The sequence below is a fragment of the Meleagris gallopavo genome, chromosome 8, assembly GCF_905368555.1.
Source record: "Meleagris gallopavo chromosome 8, MGAL_WU_HG_1.1, whole genome shotgun sequence".
Lineage (NCBI taxonomy): Eukaryota > Metazoa > Chordata > Aves > Galliformes > Phasianidae > Meleagris > Meleagris gallopavo.
The window spans coordinates 25,713,215-25,721,038 of NC_139411.1; the positions used below are offsets into that span (position 1 = coordinate 25,713,215).

General features: G+C 38.5%; 1 long non-coding RNA gene across 1 annotated transcript; it reads left to right on the top strand.

The window, feature by feature from the left end:
• Window positions 1-2,385: 2,385 nt before the first annotated feature.
• LOC109368851 (uncharacterized) lies at window positions 2,386-6,670 on the top strand. Its single transcript, XR_004160582.2, has 3 exons — window positions 2,386-2,536; window positions 5,685-5,767; window positions 6,414-6,670. It is a non-coding gene; the product is annotated as an uncharacterized LOC109368851 (long non-coding RNA).
• Window positions 6,671-7,824: the final 1,154 nt, after the last annotated feature.

Below are 7,824 nucleotides of genomic sequence, written 5' to 3' on the forward strand. Positions count from 1 at the left end.
AGAGTCTTTTATGTACTTCAGTTGCATCAGCTCACTGCTTTCGTACATAATGTCTCATTTGCATTTCCTTCATGATCCACCACTATGCTCAATTCTGAATCTCCTGTTCTATCCCCATGAACCGCAGCCTAATATTCTCTTCTTTTTCCTTCTTCACTTTCAGAACAAATGTAATACTCTCATTCACTGGAATTTATCTTCAGACTTGATGACAAGTATTCTGGCTAAATACAAGCAAGTTGCCTCTTTCACAGGAATACATTTTTCCTGCCTCTCGGTCACACAAGATCAAAGGGACAAGGTCCCTATGAGCTTGAGAACAAAGTCATTCATGTAAGTAACTCATCGTGTCCAGATGCAGCATTTTTTTTTTTTTAAAGCAAAGCTAAAGTTTGGGGTCCACACCACTCTGTTGTATTTAGTGGCCAAGTTATTTACATTCACCACATAAACAGCAACTTCCACATATCGTAGCCAGTTCTGGAAGCACTCTTGTACTGTAGATGAAAACGTGCTTGTTAGGATGTGCTTTTTTTTTTTAATTTTAAATTTAAGTGTAATGACTGAAAGGCTGGATAGAATATGCCAGAGCCTACAACATGTATGTTTGCATGTGTCACACCTCCCTAGGATCTAAAATGAAGCTAAAGAGGTCAAGGGCTCTGGCAGGTACTCTGGTAGGTTTCACTTTCTCACCTCCGCTGGGGAGGATAGCAACAAACAGCAAGAAGACCTCCAGCAACTTAATTATTTACTTGTCTCTGTTGAATTCAGGCACTAAGCCTTAGGCATTCAACCTTGAAAACTATTGCTAAAATCTTTGAATCTGACAACACATTATCCATGCCAAGCACAGAAGGCAAAGAAATGTCTGAAAGTTTTGTAGAAATAAGTAGAAAGGAAACAGATGAAAAAAAAAAAAAAAAAGAATGGAATGGAAACATTCACTTTATTAAGGCAGAAGTTTCAGGGCTTCCTGAAGGACTTGGTTTCTACCCTCAGAGAGGAGAAAGGATGGTTACCTCGTTAGCAGCATTAGTTTAATCTTCTGCAGCGTGTGAAAACTCCAAGAAAAATGGACAGAATAAAACATAATTGAATATCTAGAACATTAACTCAGCATCTAGGTATCTCTCTCAAAACAGCAGAAGACGTGATAAACCTAACAACGTTCATTACCAATTGCATCAAAGAAATAAGCATAGGAACAGATAGCCAAGAGGAAACAAAGGAATGCTTTAAACACAGATGAAACTGCTTAGAACTGTCAGTCAAAACGTTAACATAACCCTAGCAATGTGTGAACAGCAACACATAGATAACAAGTCTTTTAATTTTTAGGGTGCTATAAATTGTGCCAAATGAGAAGTTAATGAAAAGTATAAAAATAAACTCCACTCATTTTTCAACACTGAGGATCTTATTCCAAACAGCCTCCATCTACAAGTTAGTTTTTCATTAGTCTTACATTGTCTCCTAGGCATTGCTCAGAATGTCAGAGATTGAATAGTATCTCAAAGAACAAACTGCTCTTAACTGCGCCTTATTAAATTATACATATGCAACCACTTAAACTATCCACTGTCCTGATTACGCCTTCCAAGAGCCATGAGAAATAAATCACCCCCCTTATCTTTACAATAAATGTGTCTTGTAGTCCTCTTGATATGCTGTGTCTGCACACAAGCCTGGAGACAACTCATTTATACATACAAAAGTGCTTAAGCTGTCAGAGAGCCCAGTATCTGCTGCTGCTCTGTACGATTTCTTGCTCTCCATGTCTCACTTCTCAGTAAAATGCTGGACAGTGCACAGCTACTTTACTAATTTGTACACATGACTCTGCTCAGAACTGATTATAAAACAATTACGGTTATTTTTGTTTGCTTCTTTTTCCCCTACCCTTAGACAAAGCAAAATGTAAACAAGGATGCTTAATGTAGAGTCATTCAACAAGACACAATGCTTTCAGTTTCACATATCTCTGGAGGAAAAAAAAAAAAAGTGTCCTCCTAGCTTTATTGTTTTTGATGCACATAGTAAAACAATCGTTTTACTTCTTCACAAATTACTGAGCTCTTTATCAGAGGCTCACGTGGTGCCTTGATCCTATGCAGGGAAAAATGAAATCAGATAAAGAGATAACCACTTGCTTGAGAAACAGTCACAGCCTACCTTGAAAGCAATAGAAGGTAGATAAAGGCATCTATAGCACTACTATGACTATGGTCTTGTGGCTCTGGGCAGGAGGGAAGATTAGGGCAAGGCAAGATAAAGTTGATGTCATGGCGTTACTGTTGTGAAAGCAGTTCTGTGACACAATCAGTAAATACAGCACAACCTCTAACAGTCCTTTTCCTTTCCTGCATCAACAGGAGATGAACTTTTGGTGCCCTTAGCAGTTGGGTGCTACCTGTCACTGATGGGAGTCACACAGAGATCAGAAACAGCACAACGGAAAGAAAAGAGCTGCTGCAGGAGTTACAATGGCAGATGATGTGCAGCAGGTGCACTGACAGCTCCAACCAGCTAAAAGGTCTGAATGCTTCATGCATCCTTGTGTGCTTAAGCAGCCATCAGTGATTCTCTTTCAGAGCCTAAAAGCTGGGCTCAAGCCATACCCTCAAGAAGGTATCTACATGAGAGCATAATGCCCTGCTCCCCAGCACCTAATCTACATAGGCAGCTTTCCATCTGAGAACCTCAAGTACAGTTGCAATCATGACATTTGCAGCTGAAGAAACCAGCAAGGTTTCTGGATACCCTCTGTAAAGATATTGTCAACTACTTTGACCATGCTAAAAGCACATAGGTGGTATAACATTAGCAGGAATGAATCAAATGAAAGCACATCAGCTGCCTCTTTCAATGTAAGGAAGAATTTTGTTTCATTTATCTTCAAATTAAATAAAATAATCAAGAGTAAGCTTTGGCAGCCATTACCTCTACAAAACATCCAGAACTCCCATTGTTCTTGAATAGCAGTGACAAATTCTGATGCCGTGTAAATTCTGCTTTTGAAAGCTCCTTCCCTCTCCCACAGTTAAGCTCCTTAGTCTGAAGGAAAAGCTCAGCACAGGAGATGTGTTTTCTAGAAGACAGCTATTATTATTTCAGAAATAACTCCTGACTCAAACTTCATCTTTACACTATATCTAAACTACCGGGTAAAAGAGAAAGAAAAATACTCCTCTCCAATATACCTGTTCCCTTACCCTTTGTTGAATAAATGAACAAATAAACAAATAAATAAATAAATACAGCTGTTCTGTTATTGGGCTCAGCTGTAAAGATTCACAGGTCATCTCCCTTATCTTCCCCCTGCATTTGCTATCCCCCCGCATCTTCATTAAAGCTCTTTGGCCCTAAGTTTAATGTATATTTCCTATTATTATTTGCAAGCCATGTTGAAGAAAACACTACTAGAAATTTCTGATAATGCCACACATTTCTTTTTCTTTAGGAAAAGAAATCTGATAGGATAAAAATTTTCCAAAGAGGTTCCTGCACTAACTGCTTATTGAAGGGCAGAGATTTTTGAAAAGCTGAACTACAAATCTCTACCTGGAGCTTAGCTGTGAATGTCAGCCCACAGATGATTGTATCCTCTAGGAGAATGTGTCTAGTAATGAGTCTTAGATCAATGTATAACCAAGTTTTGGTAATAACTAAAGAATGGATAATATGTTGTTTAAGAATTGAACTGTGCTTTCTTTTTCCCCTCTGTGATTTCAATACTGACAAAGACAAGATTGTCATTTACATTTGTGTAACAAAATGACTAAAATGACCTTCATCTATTGAATATTGCTTTCAAATCCTCTAGGACCAGAGAAATTTGTATTTAGGGAAACAAACTGCTCTTTCAGAAAATAGACATTTGATGTTGCTTCTGACTCTGAAGCACAAACAGAAGTCTAAGCTATGGTTGAGATGAGCTTTGTTCTCTGCAAATGTGACATTTTCCAAATGGCATGTCTCACAAGAGGTAATTTGTGAGTTTCCAAAGAGTTTGGGGGCTGATTTTTTTTTTTAGCATCTGCTGATGGAATAGTAGCCAAAAAAATTGTATGACCATGGGTTATGACTTTGTAATGATTATCTCAGGTACCATTGTGAGATGGTGGTAAATAGAAAGTGTAAACTAACAGATGAGAAAGAACCAGGACCTATCTTTTTCCAATAAAGTTCATGTAAAAAGCCAAGCAATGCTACCAAAGTTCAAGCTGTCAAGCTGAGAAACCAGCAGAGTTCTGAATGGAGAACTGCATAGCTGATTGGTGCTGAATGATGGAGACTTGCCATTAATCTATAAAGAGAACTTCCGTTAATAGTCTGAATAGGAATGCCCAGGAAATGACTAAGAGGACATTGACTCTCCTTCATGCAAATGCTGCCTTCTTATAATAGAGCTCTCATTCCTCCTCCTCTGTCAAAAGGATTCATATAAATCTGTCATTATGGGTTAGACTAGGCAGCTGAGACTGATTTTGTGGTTTTATCTTTCTATTTTCAATAGTCCTGAAGAATTTGCTTAGGGGAAAAAGAAGAGGAGTAATTACATTATCATTGAAAACAAATATCTATTAGAAAGTAGTGTTCATTAGATCTCGCCAATCTGACAAAAGTTATTTAAACCACAAGAGCAGACAATAGAGTAGCATATCTCTATTGTTATATCTTTTCTTATTTTACTCTCTGTGTCCATACATACACATTTATATATGTATATCTTTATATATATATTTACAGAAACGCTTTCTGTAAGAAGACATGTGCATACACAGTAACACATTTAATTTTGATTCCTTGGCAAAGCAGGCTAAAACATATTCATCCTTTTCTGAAGTATTGTGAAGTAGCAACACTGACCACTGTGTTTTCAGGATAAACACAAGTTTATTAGAAATAGGAATAGATTTTTCATTACAATCTTGTCAACTGACACTGGGGAGAATATTTTGGCCAGTGAGGACTCATAATGATACCACTGCTAGTACAAACTCCAGAAATATTTTCTGCTCTCTCCCAGACACAGGCATGTATCAGCTCAGGGGAGAGTGTTTTCCCCTCATGCCATCTTCCCTGTGAAAATAAAGTGTTTTGACACACACTCAGGAAGTGGTTTGGAAATGCTGCATGGTGCTGATGGGTTTTCCCAAATCCCTTGCCTGGAGACACGCCAGGAGGGGATTGCTGTTTGCTTAGATTCTCTGTGCACAGCTGAGGGCCTGCTGAAGCTGTAATATTCCTAATGAGATCATGGGCAACGTGCTTGTCTCACTCTGCAGAACATCAAAGCAAGCTGGAAAGGTTTATTAACCAGCAAAGGAGACTCATGTTCTTATCAGTATTACAGTATATAAAAGGGTTCAGAACAGTCAAGTTAGAGAAGGGTCTGGATGTTTAGCAGCTTCTGTTCCATGCGTTAAAGTATTTTGTGAATGCAGACCTGAGAAAACAGGAAACTGAGGGGAAGAAGAAGGGGAAGAGGAAAGGTGGAGGTGAGGTTTAAATGTCTAGGCTCAAGATCACTTGATGGTTTCCAGAAAAATTTGTGCAAAACAGAATGGATTTCAATTACATACCTATAGAGTGGGATAAGACAGTAAGTACTCCTTTCATTTTTTTCTGTCGAGGATTTCATAACATTCTTTTTTTTTTTCTTTTTTTTTTCCCCTCAGTGTTCCAGTTGTCCAGATAAACAGTGTCCAAACCCTGCAGTCCTTGAAAGATTTCTGTCCTTGTCCATGGCTTTTCTGAAGAGGTGTGCAATCAAATGTAACTTCTTCTCTGAGCTTGTGTTCTGTGGTTTGAGCTCTTTCTGAACTTTACGTTTCAACTTTATCTTCCTCAATAAAGATTTGCTTTCACTTTTCATCAAATTTTCTTCTGGATTTTTTTTTTTTTCCATTAAAATTAATATCCCAGAAGCTTAGGAAGAATGTATGTTTACATATACCTGCAAAGTAGTGTTGTAGTGCAAAAATGTTCTAGCGAACGTATTTTGACCAGTCTGAAAAAAAAGACACTGACGCATGCTGTGATAAAGAATAATAAGGAAAACTATTCATACCATCACATTCTAAATGAGGTACCTAAATGAAGATTTTAATAGTAGCAGTAATAGACTTCTATTGAGTTAATGGAGCGAACTGGGATCTTGCAGAGAACTATTTATGAGAGCTGGATGTCTCTCTGCTAATGTGTGCAGTGGGAAGTTCATGAGTCCTCTCTTCCATGGAATTCCCATTCTTGGTGTTACAGAGTGGAGATAAGTACGCAATACTATTTCTTAGAAAACAGAAAAGACTTTATTCCAGAAGTTGACATCATCTGGGAATTAAGTTACTTGTAAGGATTCTATAGATGCTTAATTTTGATTTTCTCAAATGTTTTTCATTCTCTTCCAGATTCCAGTCTCTGCAGTGCCTATGCAGAGACTGCACTTGTGACTGTGATGGGACATGCCACTGGCCAATATCCAAAACGTAGTTTGTGGCACACCATGTATTCCTCAACTTCAGGCCCCAACACCCTCTCTGAATTTTGAAGAAGACAACTTATTTTCATATCCATGGTACCATATGTGTTGATGAGTGTCTGATTATAGCAACATGGATGTCTGTATGAATGAACTTACCCAATAAAGACATGACACCAAGTAATTTCAGCCATCAAAGTACTTAATTTGGCAGCTATCTGGGATGAAGATAGCTCATAACTTTAAAATGATTTAACAGGATAAGTGCCTAAAAATTCTCCTTGTTGCTGCATCATTGAGTAATGGGACAGAGAAATACATCGCTGATAAAATATAAATGACATTCTCCACCTTCAAACTCTGCTGGAATCTCTCCTGATTGTCAAAAGGATGAATTACCTTGCTGCTCAGCCTTGGTGCAATGCTGTATATGCTGGATCTGATCCAAGCTAGAATGTATCCTGAAAATCTCCTCAGAAAAGTCCATCTAATTTATTTCCCTTCTGGGATCAAGAAAATCAAAATGGTCACATTTTGCATGGTGGTTTCCAGCACACAGATATTGGTATTCCGCCCACAACATGGAGACAAAATTAAAGTTGCCATGGATTTATTAGAGGTACAATTTTATGTGGCATACTATGACCTACCTTGTCTTTATTTCAAAGTAAAGGCTTGCTAACAATCTAGAGCATCCCCTGGAATTCTTTCCGGAAAGAACCATCAGCATGTTTCAGTCACTATCTCTGTTCTTCTCAAATTGTTTGAGATAGGATCATAGAATCATTTGAGTTGGAAGAGACCTTTAAAGGCCATTTGGTCCAGCAACTCTGCAATGAACAGGGTCACCTACAGCTTGATCAGATTGCTCAGCACCCTGTCCTGCCTAACCTTAGATGCCTCCAGAGATGGGAAACTGCCACATTATTAGGCAACCTGTACCAGTACTTCACTACCCTTACTGTAAAGTACTTTTTTCCTTATATCCAGTCTAAACTTCCCTTCTTTTAGTTTGAAGCCATTTTCCTTTTTCCTATCACAACAGATTCTGCTAAAGAGTCTGTCCCCTTCTTTTTTACAGCCCCCTTTAGATACTGAAAGGCTTCTCTCAGGTCTCCCTGGAGCCTTCTCTTCTCCAGGCTCTCAGTCTCAGCCCCAGCTCTCTCAGTCTGTCCTTGTAGGCTGTAGGTCCCTTGGGTAATTTTTGCTTACTTCTGCCCTTCAGAAAAGATGAGACTTAGTCAGTAGGATGGTGAGCTCCTACTGCCTGTTAACCCTCATCTAATTTTTTAGGTCTTTTTTAGCCAGATTCTCCTTGAACCATAGGCTGATGTATCCCA